The sequence below is a fragment of the Lampris incognitus genome, chromosome 2, assembly GCF_029633865.1.
Source record: "Lampris incognitus isolate fLamInc1 chromosome 2, fLamInc1.hap2, whole genome shotgun sequence".
Taxonomy (NCBI): domain Eukaryota; kingdom Metazoa; phylum Chordata; class Actinopteri; order Lampriformes; family Lampridae; genus Lampris; species Lampris incognitus.
In genome coordinates this window covers 84,318,350-84,336,724 of record NC_079212.1, presented here as the reverse complement: position 1 = coordinate 84,336,724, position 18,375 = coordinate 84,318,350, and the positions used below count along the sequence as shown (strand labels likewise).

At 40.1% G+C, this 18,375-nt stretch overlaps 1 protein-coding gene across 1 annotated transcript in view; it reads left to right on the top strand.

The window, feature by feature from the left end:
* The window catches only part of LOC130108382 (E3 ubiquitin-protein ligase MARCHF9-like), a 193,145-nt gene that overhangs the window by 157,111 nt on the left and 17,659 nt on the right, over window positions 1-18,375 (top strand). The window lies entirely within an intron of this gene.

The following is an 18,375-nucleotide window of genomic DNA, read 5'->3' as shown; positions in this document are numbered from 1 at the left end:
CATACTTTAACAGGAAGTGGAGGACCTCTTCAGAAAACAAGAAGAACATACTTTAACAGGAAGTGGAGGACCGCTTCAGAAAACAAGAAGAACATACTTTTAACAGGAAGTGGAGGACCGCTTCAGAAAAGAAGAAGAACAGACTTTTAACAGGAAGTGGAGGACCTCTTCAGAAAACAAGAAGAACATACTTTAACAGGAAGTGGAGGACCGCTTCAGAAAACAAGAAGAACATACTTTAACAAGATGTGGAGGGCCTCTTCAGAAAACAAGAAGAACATACTTTTAACAGGAAGTGGAGGACCGCTTCAGAAAACAAGAAGAACATACTTTTAACAGGAAGTGGAGGACCGCTTCAGAAAACAAGAAGAACATACTTTAACAGGAAGTGGAGGACCTCTTCAGAAAACAAGAAGAACATACTTTAACAGGAAGTGGAGGACCGCTTCAGAAAACAAGAAGAACATACTTTTAACAGGAAGTAGAGGACCGCTTCAGAAAACAAGAAGAACATACTTTAACAGGAAGTGGAGGACAGCTTCAGAAAACAAGAAGAACATGCTTTAACAGGAAGTGGAGGACCGCTTCAGAAAACAAGAACAGCATACTTTAACAGGAAGTGGAGGACAGCTTAAGAAAACAAGAAGAACATACTTTAAAAGGAAGTGGAGGACCGCTTCAGAAAACAAGAAGAACATAATTTAACAGGAAGTGGAGGACCTCTTCAGAAAACAAGAAGAACATACTTTAACAGGAAGTGGAGGACCTCTTCAGAAAACAAGAAGAACATACTTTAACAGGAAGTGGAGGACCGCTTAAGAAAACAAGAAGAACATACTTTTAACAAGAAGTGGAGGACCTCTTCAGAAAACAAGAAGAACATACTTTAACAGGAAGTGGAGGACCGATTCAGAAAACAAGAAGAACATACTTTTAACAGGAAGTGGAGGACCTCTTCAGAAAACAAGAAGAACATACTTTAACAGGAAGTGGAGGACAGCTTCAGAAAACAAGAAGAACATACTTTAACAGGAAGTGGAGGACCGCTTCAGAAAACAAGAAGAACATACTTTAACAGGAAGTGGAGGACCGCTTCAGAAAACAAGAAGAACATACTTTAACAGGAAGTGAAGGACCTCTTCAGAAAACAAGAAGAACATACTTTAACAGGAAGTGGAGGACATCTTCAGAAAACAAGAAGAACATACTTTAACAGGAAGTGGAGGACCTCTTCAGAAAACAAGAAGAACATACTTTAAGAGGAAGTGGAGGACCGCTTCAGAAAACAAGAAGGACATACTTTAATAGGAAGTGGACGACCTCTTCAGAAAACAAGAAGAACATACTTTAACAGGAAGTGGAGGACTGCTTCAGAAAACAAGAAGAAAATACTTTAACAGGAAGTGGAGGACCTCTTCAGAAAACAAGAAGAACATACTTTAACAGGAAGTGGAGAACCTCTTCAGAAAACAAGAAGAACATACTTTTAACAGGAAGTGGACGACCTCTTCAGAAAACAAGAAGAACATACTTTAACAGGAAGTAGAGGACCGCTTCAGACAACAAGAAGAACATACTTTTAACAGGAAGTGGAGGACCTCTTCAGAAAACAAAATGAACATACTTTAACAGGAAGTGGAGGACCGATTCAGAAAACAAGAACAACATACTTTAACAGGAAGTGGAGGACCGCTTCAGAAAACAAGAAGAACATACTTTAACAGGAAGTGGAGGACCGCTTCAGAAAACAAGAAGAACATACTTTAACAGGAAGTGGAGGACAGCTTCAGAAAACAAGAAGAACATACTTTAACAGGAAGTGGAGGACCTCTTCAGAAAACAAGAAGAACATACTTTAACATGAAGTGGAGGACCGCTTCAGAAAACAAGAAGAACATACTTTAACAGGAAGCGGAGGACCGCTTCAGAAAACAAGAAGAACATACTTTAACAGGAAGTGGAGGACCTCTTCAGAAAACAAGAAGAACATACTTTAACAGGAAGTGGAGGACCGCTTCAGAAAACAAGAACAACATACTTTAACAGGAAGTGGAGGACAGCTTCAGAAAACAAGAAGAACATACCTTAACAGGAAGTGGAGGACCGCTTCAGAAAACAAGAAGAACATACTTTAACAGGAAGTGGAGGACCGCTTCAGAAAACAAGAACAACATACTTTAACAGGAAGTGGAGGACAGCTTCAGAAAACAAGAAGAACATACTTTAACAGGAAGTGGAGGACCGCTTCAGAAAACAAGAAGAACATACTTTAACAGGAAGTGGAGGACCGCTTCAGAAAACAAGAAGAACATACTTTAACAGGAAGTGGAGGACCTCTTCAGAAAACAAGAAGAAAATACTTTTAACAGGAAGTGGACGACCTCTTCAGAAAACAAGAAGAACATACTTTAACAGGAAGTGGAAGACCGCTTAAGAAAACAAGAAGAACATACTTTTAACAGGAAGTGGAGGACCGCTTCAGAAAACAAGAACAACATACTTTAACAGGAAGTGGAGGACAGCTTCAGAAAACAAGAAGAACATACTTTAACAGGAAGTGGAGGACCGCTTCAGAAAAGAAGAAGAACATACTTTAACAGGAAGTGGAGGACCGCTTCAGAAAACAAGAAGAACATACTTTAACAGGAAGTGAAGGACCTCTTCAGAAAACAAGAAGAACATACTTTAACAGGAAGTGGAGGACCTCTTCAGAAAACAAGAAGAACATACTTTAACAGGAAGTGGAGGACCTCTTCAGAAAACAAGAAGAACATACTTTAACAGGAAGTGGAGGACCTCTTCAGAAAACAAGAACAACATACTTTAACAGGAAGTGGAGGACAGCTTCAGAAAACAAGAAGAACATACTTTAACAGGAAGTGGAGGACCGCTTCAGAAAACAAGAAGAACATACTTTAACAGGAAGTGGAGGACCGCTTCAGAAAACAAGAAGAACATACTTTAACAGGGAGTGGAGGACCGCTTCAGAAAACAAGAAGAACATACTTTAACAGGAAGTGGAGGACCTCTTCAGAAAACAAGAAGAACATACCTTAACAGGAAGTGGAGGACCTCTTCAGAAAACAAGAAGAACATACTTTAACAGGAAGTGGAGGACCTCTTCAGAAAACAAGAAGAACATACTTTAAGAGGAAGTGGAGGACCGCTTCAGATAACAAGAAGAACATACTTTAATAGGAAGTGGACGACCTCTTCAGAAAACAAGAAGAACATACTTTAACAGGAAGTGGAGGACCGCTTCAGAAAACAAGAAGAACAAACTTTAACAGGAAGTGGAGGACCGCTTCAGAAAACAAGAAGAACATACTTTAACAGGAAGTGGAGGACCTCTTCAGAAAACAAGAAGAACAGGAAGTGAAGGACCTCTTCACAAAACAAGAAGAACATACTTTAAGAGGAAGTGGAGGACCGCTTCAGAAAACAAGAAGAACATACTTTACCAGGAAGTGGAGGACAGCTTCAGAAAAAGAGAAGAACATACTTTAACAGGAAGTGCAGCGCCTCTTCAGAAAACAAGAAGAACATATTTTTACAGGAAGTGGACGACCTCTTCAGAAAACAAGAAGAACATACTTTAACAGGAAGTGGAGGACAGCTTCAGAAATGAAGAAGAACATACTTTAACAGGAAGTGGAGGACAGCTTCAGAAAACAAGAAGAACATACTTTAACAGGAAGTGGAGGACCGCTTCAGAAAACAAGAAGAACATACTTTAACAGGAAGTGGAGGACCGCTTCAGAAAACAAGAAGAACATACTTTAACAGGAAGTGGAGGACCGCTTCAGAAAACAAGAAGAACATACTTTAACAGGAAGTGGAGGACAGCTACAGAAAACAAGAAGAACATACTTTAACAGGAAGTGGAGGACCGCTTCAGAAAACAAGAAGAACATACTTTAACAGGAAGTGGAGGACCGCTTCAGAAAACAAGAACAACATACTTTAACAGGAAGTGGAGGACCTCTTCAGAAAACAAGAAGAACATACTTTAACAGGAAGTGGAGGACAGCTTCAGAAAACAAGAAGAACATAATTTAACAGGAAGTGGAGCGCCTCTTCAGAAAACAAGAAGAACATACTTTTAACAGGAAGTGGACGACCTCTTCAGAAAACAAGAAGAACATACTTTAACAGGAAGTGGAAGACCGCTTAAGAAAACAAGAAGAACATACTTTAACAGGAAGTGGTGGACGGCTTCAGAAAACAAGAAGAACATACTTTAACAGGAAGTGGAGGACAGCTTCAGAAAACAAGAAGAACATACTTTAACAGGAAGTGGAGGACCGCTTCAGAAAACAAGAAGAACATACTTTAACAGGAAGTGGAGGACCGCTTCAGAAAACAAGAACAGCATACTTTAACAGGAAGTGGAGGACAGCTTCAGAAAACAAGAAGAACATACTTTAACAGGAAGTGGAGGACCGCTTCAGAAAACAAGAAGAAAATACTTTAACAGGAAGTGGAGGACCTCTTCAGAAAACAAGAAGAACATACTTTTAACAGGAAGTGGACGACCTCTTCAGAAAACAAGAAGAACATACTTTAACAGGAAGTGGAAGACCGCTTAAGAAAACAAGAAGAACATACTTTAACAGGAAGTGGAGGACAGCTTCAGAAAACAAGAAGAACATACTTTAACAGGAAGTGGAGGACCGCTTCAGAAAACAAGAACAGCATACTTTAACAGGAAGTGGAGGACAGCTTCAGAAAACAAGAAGAACATACTTTAACAGGAAGTGGAGGACCGCTTCAGAAAACAAGAAGAACATACTTTAACAGGAAGTTGAGGACCGCTTCAGAAAACAAGAAGAACATACTTTAACAGGAAGTGAAGGACCTCTTCAGAAAACAAGAAGAACATACTTTAAGAGGAAGTGGAGGACCGCTTAAGAAAACAAGATGAACATACTTTAATAGGAAGTGGACGACCTCTTCAGAAAACAAGAAGAACATACTTTAACAGGAAGTGGAGGACTGCTTCAGAAAACAAGAAGAAAATACTTTAACAGGAAGTGGAGGACCTCTTCAGAAAACAAGAAGAACATACTTTTAACAGGAAGTGGACGACCTCTTCAGAAAACAAGAAGAACATACTTTAACAGGAAGTGGAAGACCGCTTAAGAAAACAAGAAGAACATACTTTAACAGGAAGTGGAGGACAGCTTCAGAAAACAAGAAGAACATACTTTAACAGGAAGTGGAGGACCTCTTCAGAAAACAAGAAGAACATACTTTAACAGGAAGTGGAGGACCGCTTCAGAAAACAAGAAGCACCTACATTAACAGGAAGTGGAGGACCGCTTAAGAAAACAAGAAGAACATACTTTAACAGGAAGTGGTGGACCGCTTCAGAAAACAAGAACAACATACTTTAACAGGAAGTGGAGGACAGCTTCAGAAAACAAGAAGAACATACTTTAACAGGAAGTGGAGGACAGCTTCAGAAAACAAGAAGAACATACTTTAACAGGAAGTGGAGGACCGCTTCAGAAAACAAGAACAACATACTTTAACAGGAAGTGGAGGACAGCTTCAGAAAACAAGAAGAACATACTTTAACAGGAAGTGGAGGACCGATTCAGAAAACAAGAAGAACATACTTTAACAGGAAGTGGAGGACCTCTTCAGAAAACAAGAAGAACATACTTTAACAGGAAGTGGAGGACAGCTTCAGAAAACAAGAAGAACATACTTTAACAGGAAGTGGAGGACCTCTTCAGAAAACAAGAAGAACATACTTTAACAGGAAGTGGAGGACCGCTTCAGAAAACAAGAAGAACATACTTTAACAGGAAGTGGAAGACCGCTTAAGAAAACAAGAAGAACATTCTTTAACAGGAAGTGGTGGACCGCTTCAGAAAACAAGAACAACATACTTTAACAGGAAGTGGAGGACAGCTTCAGAAAACAAGAAGAACATACTTTAACAGGAAGTGGAGGACCGCTTCAGAAAACAAGAAGAACATACTTTAACAGGAAGTGGAGGACCGCTTCAGAAAACAAGAACAACATACTTTAACAGGAAGTGGAGGACAGCTTCAGAAAACAAGAACAACATACTTTAACAGGAAGTGGAGGACCGCTTCAGAAAACAAGAAGAACATACTTTAACAGGAAGTGGAGGACCGCTTCAGAAAACAAGAACAACATACTTTAACAGGAAGTGGAGGACCTCTTCAGAAAACAAGAAGAACATACTTTACCAGGAAGTGGAGGACAGCTTCAGAAAAAGAGAAGAACATACTTTAACAGGAAGTGGAGCGCCTCTTCAGAAAACAAGAAGAACATACTTTTAACAGGAAGTGGACGACCTCTTCAGAAAACAAGAAGAACATACTTTAACATGAAGTGGAAGACCACTTAAGAAAACAAGAAGAACATACTTTAACAGGAAGTGGTGGACCGCTTCAGAAAACAAGAACAACATACTTTAACAGGAAGTGGAGGACAGCTTCAGAAAACAAGAAGAACATACTTTAACAGGAAGTGGAGGACCGCTTCAGAAAACAAGAAGAACATACTTTAACAGGAAGTGGAGGACCGCTTCAGAAAACAAGAACAGCATACTTTAACAGGAAGTGGAGGACAGCTTAAGAAAACAAGAAGAACATACTTTAAAAGGAAGTGGAGGACCGCTTCAGAAAACAAGAAGAACATACTTTAACAGGAAGTGGAGGACCTCTTCAGAAAACAAGAAGAACATACTTTAACAGGAAGTGGAGGACCTCTTCAGAAAACAAGAAGAACATACTTTAACAGGAAGTGGAGGACCGCTTAAGAAAACAAGAAGAACATACTTTTAACAAGAAGTGGAGGACCTCTTCAGAAAACAAGAAGAACATACTTTAACAGGAAGTGGAGGACCGATTCAGAAAACAAGAAGAACATACTTTAACAGGAAGTGGAGGACCTCTTCAGAAAACAAGAAGAACATACTTTAACAGGAAGTGGAGGACCGCTTCAGAAAACAAGAAGAACATACTTTAACAGGAAGTGGAGGACCGCTTCAGAAAACAAGAAGAACATACTTTAACAGGAAGTGGAGAACCTCTTCAGAAAACAAGAAGAACATACTTTTAAGAGGAAGTGGACGACCTCTTCAGAAAACAAGAAGAACATACTTTAACAGGAAGTGGAGGACCGCTTCAGACAACAAGAAGAACATACTTTTAACAGGAAGTGGAGGACCTCTTCAGAAAACAAGAAGAACATACTTTAACAGGAAGTGGAGGACCGATTCAGAAAACAAGAAGAACATACTTTAACAGGAAGTGGAGGACCGCTTCAGAAAACAAGAAGAACATACTTTAACAAGAAGTGGAGGGCCTCTTCAGAAAACAAGAAGAACATACTTTAACAGGAAGTGGAGGACCGCTTCAGAAAACAAAAAGAACAAACTTTAACAGGAAGTGGAGGACCGCTTCAGAAAACAAGAAGAACATACTTTAACAGGAAGTGGAGGACCGCTTCAGAAAACAAGAAGAACATACTTTAACAGGAAGTGGAGGACCTCTTCAGAAAACAAGAAGAACATACTTTAACAGGAAGTGCAGGACCGCTTCAGAAAACAAGAAGAACATACTTTAACAGGAAGTGGAGGACCGCTTCAGAAAACAAGAAGAACATACTTTAACAGGAAGTGGAGGACCGCTTCAGAAAACAAGAAGAACATACTTTAACAGGAAGTGGAGGACCGCTTCAGAAAACAAGAAGAACATACTTTAACAGGAAATGGAGGATCGCTTCAGAAAACAAGAAGAACATACTTTAACAGGAAGTGGAGGACCTCTTCAGAAAACAAGAGGAACATACTTTAACAGGAAGTGGAGGACCGCTTCAGAAAAGAAGAAGAACATACTTTTAACAGGAAGTGGAGGACCTCTTCAGAAAACAAGAAGAACATACTTTAACAGGAAGTGGAGGACCGCTTCAGAAAACAAGAAGAATATACTTTAACAGGAAGTGGAGGACCGCTTCAGAAAACAAGAAGAACATACTTTAACAGGAAGTGGAGGACCGCTTCAGAAAACAAGAAGAACATAATTTTAACAGGAAGTGGAGGACCGCTTCAGAAAACAAGAAGAACATACTTTAACAGGAAGTGGAGGACCTCTTCAGAAAACAAGAAGAACATACTTTAACAGGAAGTGGAGGACATCTTCAGAAAACAAGAAGAACATACTTTAACAGGAAGTGGACGACCGCTTCAGAAAACAAGAAGAACATACTTTAACAGGAAGTGGAGGACCTCTTCAGAAAACAAGAAGAACATACTTTAACAGGAAGTGGAGGACCGCTTCAGAAAACAAGAAGAACATACTTTTAACAGGAAGTGGAGGACCGCTTCAGAAAACAAGAAGAACATACTTTAACAGGAAGTGGAGGACCTCTTCAGAAAACAAGAAGAACATACTTTAACAGGAAGTGGAGGACCGCTTCAGAAAACAAGAAGAACATACTTTTAACAGGAAGTGGAGGACCGCTTCAGAAAAGAAGAAGAACAGACTTTTAACAGGAAGTGGAGGACCTCTTCAGAAAACAAGAAGAACATACTTTAACAGGAAGTGGAGGACCGCTTCAGAAAACAAGAAGAACATACTTTAACAAGATGTGGAGGGCCTCTTCAGAAAACAAGAAGAACATACTTTTAACAGGAAGTGGAGGACCGCTTCAGAAAACAAGAAGAACATACTTTTAACAGGAAGTGGAGGACCGCTTCAGAAAACAAGAAGAACATACTTTAACAGGAAGTGGAGGACCTCTTCAGAAAACAAGAAGAACATACTTTAACAGGAAGTGGAGGACCGCTTCAGAAAACAAGAAGAACATACTTTTAACAGGAAGTAGAGGACCGCTTCAGAAAACAAGAAGAACATACTTTAACAGGAAGTGGAGGACCTCTTCAGAAAACAAGAAGAACATGCTTTAACAGGAATTGGAGGACAGCTTCAGAAAACAAGAAGAACATGCTTAAACAGGAAGTGGAGGACCGCTTCAGAAAACAAGAAGAACATACTTTAACAGGAAGTGGAGGACCGCTTCAGAAAACAAGAAGAACATACTTTAACAGGAAGTGGAGGACCTCTTCAGAAAACAAGAAGAACATGCTTTAACAGGAATTGGAGGACAGCTTCAGAAAACAAGAAGAACATACTTTAACAGGAAGTGGAGGACCGCTTCAGAAAACAAGGAGAACATACTTTAACAGGAAGTGGAGGACCGCTTCAGAAAACAAGGAGAACATACTTTAACAGGAAGTGGAGGACCGCTTCAGAAAACAAGAAGAACAGACTTTTAACAAGAAGTGGAGGACCGCTTCAGAAAAGAAGAAGAACAGACTTTTAACAGGACGTGGAGGACCTCTTCAGAAAACAAGAAGAACATACTTTAACAGGAAGTGGAGGACCGCTTCAGAAAACAAGAAGAACATACTTTAACAAGAAGTGGAGGGCCTCTTCAGAAAACAAGAAGAACATACTTTTAACAGGAAGTGGAGGACAGCTTCAGAAAACAAGAGGAACATACTTTAACAGGAAGTGGAGGACCTCTTCAGAAAACAAGAGGAACATACTTTAACAGGAAGTGGAGGACCGCTTCAGAAAAGAAGAAGAACATACTTTTAACAGGAAGTGGAGGACCTCTTCAGAAAACAAGAAGAACATACTTTAACAGGAAGTGGAGGACCGCTTCAGAAAACAAGAAGAATAAACTTTAACAGGAAGTGGAGGACCGCTTCAGAAAACAAGAAGAACATACTTTAACAGGAAGTGGAGGACCTCTTCAGAAAACCAGAAGAACATACTTTTAACAGGAAGTGGAGGACCGCTTCAGAAAACAAGAAGAACATACTTTTAACAGGAAGTGGAGGACCGCTTCAGAAAACAAGAAGAACATACTTTAACAGGAAGTGGAGGACAGCTTCAGAAAACAAGAAGAACATACTTTAACAGGAAGTGGAGGACCGCTTCAGAAAACAAGAAGAACATACTTTTAACAGGAAGTGGAGGACCGCTTCAGAAAACAAGAAGAACATACTTTAACAGGAAGTGGAGGACCTCTTCAGAAAACAAGAAGAACATGCTTTAACAGGAATTGGAGGACCGCTTCAGAAAACAAGAAGAACATACTTTAACAGGAAGTGGAGGACCGCTTCAGAAAACAAGAAGAACATACTTTAACAGGAAGTGGAGGACCGCTTCAGAAAACAAGAAGAACATACTTTAACAGGAAGTGGAGGACCTCTTCAGAAAACAAGAAGAACATGCTTTAACAGGAATTGGAGGACAGCTTCAGAAAACAAGAAGAACATACTTTAACAGGAAGTGGAGGACCGCTTCAGAAAACAAGGAGAACATACTTTAACAGGAAGTGGAGGACCGCTTCAGAAAACAAGAAGAACATACTTTAACAGGAAGTGGAGGACCGCTTCAGAAAACAAGAAGAACATACTTTAACAGGAAGTGGAGGACCGCTTCAGAAAACAAGAAGAACATACTTTAACAAGAAGTGGAGGGCCTCTTCAGAAAACAAGAAGAACATACTTTAACAGGAAGTGGAGGACCGCTTCAGAAAACAAAAAGAACAAACTTTAACAGGAAGTGGAGGACCGCTTCAGAAAACAAGAAGAACATACTTTAACAGGAAGTGGAGGACCGCTTCAGAAAACAAGAAGAACATACTTTAACAGGAAGTGGAGGACCTCTTCAGAAAACAAGAAGAACATACTTTAACAGGAAGTGGAGGACCGCTTCAGAAAACAAGGAGAACATACTTTAACAGGAAGTGGAGGACCGCTTCAGAAAACAAGAAGAACATACTTTAACAGGAAGTGGAGGACCGCTTCAGAAAACAAGAAGAACATACTTTAACAGGAAGTGGAGGACCGCTTCAGAAAACAAGAAGAACATACTTTAACAAGAAGTGGAGGGCCTCTTCAGAAAACAAGAAGAACATACTTTAACAGGAAGTGGAGGACCGCTTCAGAAAACAAAAAGAACAAACTTTAACAGGAAGTGGAGGACCGCTTCAGAAAACAAGAAGAACATACTTTAACAGGAAGTGGAGGACCGCTTCAGAAAACAAGAAGAACATACTTTAACAGGAAGTGGAGGACCTCTTCAGAAAACAAGAAGAACATATTTTAACAGGAAGTGCAGGACCGCTTCAGAAAACAAGAAGAACATACTTTAACAGGAAGTGGAGGACCGCTTCAGAAAACAAGAAGAACATACTTTAACAGGAAGTGGAGGACCGCTTCAGAAAACAAGAAGAACATACTTTAACAGGAAGTGGAGGACCGCTTCAGAAAACAAGAAGAACATACTTTAACAGGAAATGGAGGATCGCTTCAGAAAACAAGAAGAACATACTTTAACAGGAAGTGGAGGACCTCTTCAGAAAACAAGAGGAACATACTTTAACAGGAAGTGGAGGACCGCTTCAGAAAAGAAGAAGAACATACTTTTAACAGGAAGTGGAGGACCTCTTCAGAAAACAAGAAGAACATACTTTAACAGGAAGTGGAGGACCGCTTCAGAAAACAAGAAGAATATACTTTAACAGGAAGTGGAGGACCGCTTCAGAAAACAAGAAGAACATACTTTAACAGGAAGTGGAGGACCGCTTCAGAAAACAAGAAGAACATAATTTTAACAGGAAGTGGAGGACCGCTTCAGAAAACAAGAAGAACATACTTTAACAGGAAGTAGAGGACCTCTTCAGAAAACAAGAAGAACATACTTTAACAGGAAGTGGAGGACATCTTCAGAAAACAAGAAGAACATACTTTAACAGGAAGTGGACGACCGCTTCAGAAAACAAGAAGAACATACTTTAACAGGAAGTGGAGGACCTCTTCAGAAAACAAGAAGAACATACTTTAACAGGAAGTGGAGGACCGCTTCAGAAAACAAGAAGAACATACTTTTAACAGGAAGTGGAGGACCGCTTCAGAAAACAAGAAGAACATACTTTAACAGGAAGTGGAGGACCTCTTCAGAAAACAAGAAGAACATACTTTAACAGGAAGTGGAGGACCGCTTCAGAAAACAAGAAGAACATACTTTTAACAGGAAGTGGAGGACCGCTTCAGAAAAGAAGAAGAACAGACTTTTAACAGGAAGTGGAGGACCTCTTCAGAAAACAAGAAGAACATACTTTAACAGGAAGTGGAGGACCGCTTCAGAAAACAAGAAGAACATACTTTAACAAGAAGTGGAGGGCCTCTTCAGAAAACAAGAAGAACATACTTTTAACAGGAAGTGGAGGACCGCTTCAGAAAACAAGAAGAACATACTTTTAACAGGAAGTGGAGGACCGCTTCAGAAAACAAGAAGAACATACTTTAACAGGAAGTGGAGGACCTCTTCAGAAAACAAGAAGAACATACTTTAACAGGAAGTGGAGGACCGCTTCAGAAAACAAGAAGAACATACTTTTAACAGGAAGTAGAGGACCGCTTCAGAAAACAAGAAGAACATACTTTAACAGGAAGTGGAGGACCTCTTCAGAAAACAAGAAGAACATGCTTTAACAGGAATTGGAGGACAGCTTCAGAAAACAAGAAGAACATACTTAAACAGGAAGTGGAGGACCGCTTCAGAAAACAAGAAGAACATACTTTAACAGGAAGTGGAGGACCGCTTCAGAAAACAAGAAGAACATACTTTAACAGGAAGTGGAGGACCTCTTCAGAAAACAAGAAGAACATGCTTTAACAGGAATTGGAGGACAGCTTCAGAAAACAAGAAGAACATACTTTAACAGGAAGTGGAGGACCGCATCAGAAAACAAGGAGAACATACTTTAACAGGAAGTGGAGGACCGCTTCAGAAAACAAGGAGAACATACTTTAACAGGAAGTGGAGGACCGCTTCAGAAAACAAGAAGAACAGACTTTTAACAAGAAGTGAAGGACCGCTTCAGAAAAGAAGAAGAACAGACTTTTAACAGGACGTGGAGGACCTCTTCAGAAAACAAGAAGAACATACTTTAACAGGAAGTGGAGGACCGCTTCAGAAAACAAGAAGAACATACTTTAACAAGAAGTGGAGGGCCTCTTCAGAAAACAAGAAGAACATACTTTTAACAAGAAGTGGAGGACAGCTTCAGAAAACAAGAGGAACATACTTTAACAGGAAGTGGAGGACCTCTTCAGAAAACAAGAGGAACATACTTTAACAGGAAGTGGAGGACCGCTTCAGAAAAGAAGAAGAACATACTTTTAACAGGAAGTGGAGGACCTCTTCAGAAAACAAGAAGAACATACTTTAACAGGAAGTGGAGGACCGCTTCAGAAAACAAGAAGAATAATCTTTAACAGGAAGTGGAGGACCGCTTCAGAAAACAAGAAGAACATACTTTAACAGGAAGTGGAGGACCTCTTCAGAAAACAAGAAGAACATACTTTTAACAGGAAGTGGAGGACCGCTTCAGAAAACAAGAAGAACATACTTTTAACAGGAAGTGGAGGACCGCTTCAGAAAACAAGAAGAACATACTTTAACAGGAAGTGGAGGACAGCTTCAGAAAACAAGAAGAACATACTTTAACAGGAAGTGGAGGACCGCTTCAGAAAACAAGAAGAACATACTTTTAACAGGAAGTGGAGGACCGCTTCAGAAAACAAGAAGAACATACTTTAACAGGAAGTGGAGGACCTCTTCAGAAAACAAGAAGAACATGCTTTAACAGGAATTGGAGGACCGCTTCAGAAAACAAGAAGAACATACTTTAACAGGAAGTGGAGGACCGCTTCAGAAAACAAGAAGAACATACTTTAACAGGAAGTGGAGGACCGCTTCAGAAAACAAGAAGAACATACTTTAACAGGAAGTGGAGGACCTCTTCAGAAAACAAGAAGAACATGCTTTAACAGGAATTGGAGGACAGCTTCAGAAAACAAGAAGAACATACTTTAACAGGAAGTGGAGGACCGCTTCAGAAAACAAGGAGAACATACTTTAACAGGAAGTGGAGGACCGCTTCAGAAAACAAGAAGAACATACTTTAACAGGAAGTGGAGGACCGCTTCAGAAAACAAGAAGAACATACTTTAACAGGAAGTGGAGGACCGCTTCAGAAAACAAGAAGAACATACTTTAACAAGAAGTGGAGGGCCTCTTCAGAAAACAAGAAGAACATACTTTAACAGGAAGTGGAGGACCGCTTCAGAAAAGAAGAAGAACAGACTTTTAACAGGAAGTGGAGGACCTCTTCAGAAAACAAGAAGAACATACTTTAACAGGAAGTGGAGGACCGCTTCAGAAAACAAGAAGAACATACTTTAACAAGATGTGGAGGGCCTCTTCAGAAAACAAGAAGAACATACTTTTAACAGGAAGTGGAGGACCGCTTCAGAAAACAAGAAGAACATACTTTTAACAGGAAGTGGAGGACCGCTTCAGAAAACAAGAAGAACATACTTTAACAGGAAGTGGAGGACCTCTTCAGAAAACAAGAAGAACATACTTTAACAGGAAGTGGAGGACCGCTTCAGAAAACAAGAAGAACATACTTTTAACAGGAAGTAGAGGACCGCTTCAGAAAACAAGAAGAACATACTTTAACAGGAAGTGGAGGACCTCTTCAGAAAACAAGAAGAACATGCTTTAACAGGAATTGGAGGACAGCTTCAGAAAACAAGAAGAACATACTTAAACAGGAAGTGGAGGACCGCTTCAGAAAACAAGAAGAACATACTTTAACAGGAAGTGGAGGACCGCTTCAGAAAACAAGAAGAACATACTTTAACAGGAAGTGGAGGACCTCTTCAGAAAACAAGAAGAACATGCTTTAACAGGAATTGGAGGACAGCTTCAGAAAACAAGAAGAACATACTTTAACAGGAAGTGGAGGACCGCTTCAGAAAACAAGGAGAACATACTTTAACAGGAAGTGGAGGACCGCTTCAGAAAACAAGGAGAACATACTTTAACAGGAAGTGGAGGACCGCTTCAGAAAACAAGAAGAACAGACTTTTAACAAGAAGTGGAGGACCGCTTCAGAAAAGAAGAAGAACAGACTTTTAACAGGACGTGGAGGACCTCTTCAGAAAACAAGAAGAACATACTTTAACAGGAAGTGGAGGACCGCTTCAGAAAACAAGAAGAACATACTTTAACAAGAAGTGGAGGGCCTCTTCAGAAAACAAGAAGAACATACTTTTAACAGGAAGTGGAGGACAGCTTCAGAAAACAAGAGGAACATACTTTAACAGGAAGTGGAGGACCTCTTCAGAAAACAAGAGGAACATACTTTAACAGGAAGTGGAGGACCGCTTCAGAAAAGAAGAAGAACATACTTTTAACAGGAAGTGGAGGACCTCTTCAGAAAACAAGAAGAACATACTTTAACAGGAAGTGGAGGACCGCTTCAGAAAACAAGAAGAATAAACTTTAACAGGAAGTGGAGGACCGCTTCAGAAAACAAGAAGAACATACTTTAACAGGAAGTGGAGGACCTCTTCAGAAAACCAGAAGAACATACTTTTAACAGGAAGTGGAGGACCGCTTCAGAAAACAAGAAGAACATACTTTTAACAGGAAGTGGAGGACCGCTTCAGAAAACAAGAAGAACATACTTTAACAGGAAGTGGAGGACAGCTTCAGAAAACAAGAAGAACATACTTTAACAGGAAGTGGAGGACCGCTTCAGAAAACAAGAAGAACATACTTTTAACAGGAAGTGGAGGACCGCTTCAGAAAACAAGAAGAACATACTTTAACAGGAAGTGGAGGACCTCTTCAGAAAACAAGAAGAACATGCTTTAACAGGAATTGGAGGACCGCTTCAGAAAACAAGAAGAACATACTTTAACAGGAAGTGGAGGACCGCTTCAGAAAACAAGAAGAACATACTTTAACAGGAAGTGGAGGACCGCTTCAGAAAACAAGAAGAACATACTTTAACAGGAAGTGGAGGACCTCTTCAGAAAACAAGAAGAACATGCTTTAACAGGAATTGGAGGACAGCTTCAGAAAACAAGAAGAACATACTTTAACAGGAAGTGGAGGACCGCTTCAGAAAACAAGGAGAACATACTTTAACAGGAAGTGGAGGACCGCTTCAGAAAACAAGAAGAACATACTTTAACAGGAAGTGGAGGACCGATTCAGAAAACAAGAACAACATACTTTAACAGGAAGTGGAGGACCGCTTCAGAAAACAAGAAGAACATACTTTAACAAGAAGTGGAGGGCCTCTTCAGAAAACAAGAAGAACATACTTTAACAGGAAGTGGAGGACCGCTTCAGAAAACAAAAAGAACAAACTTTAACAGGAAGTGGAGGACCGCTTCAGAAAACAAGAAGAACATACTTTAACAGGAAGTGGAGGACCGCTTCAGAAAACAAGAAGAACATACTTTAACAGGAAGTGGAGGACCTCTTCAGAAAACAAGAAGAACATACTTTAACAGGAAGTGGAGGACCGCTTCAGAAAACAAGGAGAACATACTTTAACAGGAAGTGGAGGACCGCTTCAGAAAACAAGAAGAACATACTTTAACAGGAAGTGGAGGACCGCTTCAGAAAACAAGAAGAACATACTTTAACAGGAAGTGGAGGACCGCTTCAGAAAACAAGAAGAACATACTTTAACAAGAAGTGGAGGGCCTCTTCAGAAAACAAGAAGAACATACTTTAACAGGAAGTGGAGGACCGCTTCAGAAAACAAAAAGAACAAACTTTAACAGGAAGTGGAGGACCGCTTCAGAAAACAAGAAGAACATACTTTAACAGGAAGTGGAGGACCGCTTCAGAAAACAAGAAGAACATACTTTAACAGGAAGTGGAGGACCTCTTCAGAAAACAAGAAGAACATACTTTAACAGGAAGTGCAGGACCGCTTCAGAAAACAAGAAGAACATACTTTAACAGGAAGTGGAGGACCGCTTCAGAAAACAAGAAGAACATACTTTAACAGGAAGTGGAGGACCGCTTCAGAAAACAAGAAGAACATACTTTAACAGGAAGTGGAGGACCGCTTCAGAAAACAAGAAGAACATACTTTAACAGGAAATGGAGGATCGCTTCAGAAAACAAGAAGAACATACTTTAACAGGAAGTGGAGGACCTCTTCAGAAAACAAGAGGAACATACTTTAACAGGAAGTGGAGGACCGCTTCAGAAAAGAAGAAGAACATACTTTTAACAGGAAGTGGAGGACCTCTTCAGAAAACAAGAAGAACATACTTTAACAGGAAGTGGAGGACCGCTTCAGAAAACAAGAAGAATATACTTTAACAGGAAGTGGAGGACCGCTTCAGAAAACAAGAAGAACATACTTTAACAGGAAGTGGAGGACCGCTTCAGAAAACAAGAAGAACATAATTTTAACAGGAAGTGGAGGACCGCTTCAGAAAACAAGAAGAACATACTTTAACAGGAAGTAGAGGACCTCTTCAGAAAACAAGAAGAACATACTTTAACAGGAAGTGGAGGACATCTTCAGAAAACAAGAAGAACATACTTTAACAGGAAGTGGACGACCGCTTCAGAAAACAAGAAGAACATACTTTAACAGGAAGTGGAGGACCTCTTCAGAAAACAAGAAGAACATACTTTAACAGGAAGTGGAGGACCGCTTCAGAAAACAAGAAGAACATACTTTTAACAGGAAGTGGAGGACCGCTTCAGAAAACAAGAAGAACATACTTTAACAGGAAGTGGAGGACCTCTTCAGAAAACAAGAAGAACATACTTTAACAGGAAGTGGAGGACCGCTTCAGAAAACAAGAAGAACATACTTTTAACAGGAAGTGGAGGACCGCTTCAGAAAAGAAGAAGAACAGACTTTTAACAGGAAGTGGAGGACCTCTTCAGAAAACAAGAAGAACATACTTTAACAGGAAGTGGAGGACCGCTTCAGAAAACAAGAAGAACATACTTTAACAAGAAGTGGAGGGCCTCTTCAGAAAACAAGAAGAACATACTTTTAACAGGAAGTGGAGGACCGCTTCAGAAAACAAGAAGAACATACTTTTAACAGGAAGTGGAGGACCGCTTCAGAAAACAAGAAGAACATACTTTAACAGGAAGTGGAGGACCTCTTCAGAAAACAAGAAGAACATACTTTAACAGGAAGTGGAGGACCGCTTCAGAAAACAAGAAGAACATACTTTTAACAGGAAGTAGAGGACCGCTTCAGAAAACAAGAAGAACATACTTTAACAGGAAGTGGAGGACCTCTTCAGAAAACAAGAAGAACATGCTTTAACAGGAATTGGAGGACAGCTTCAGAAAACAAGAAGAACATACTTAAACAGGAAGTGGAGGACCGCTTCAGAAAACAAGAAGAACATACTTTAACAGGAAGTGGAGGACCGCTTCAGAAAACAAGAAGAACATACTTTAA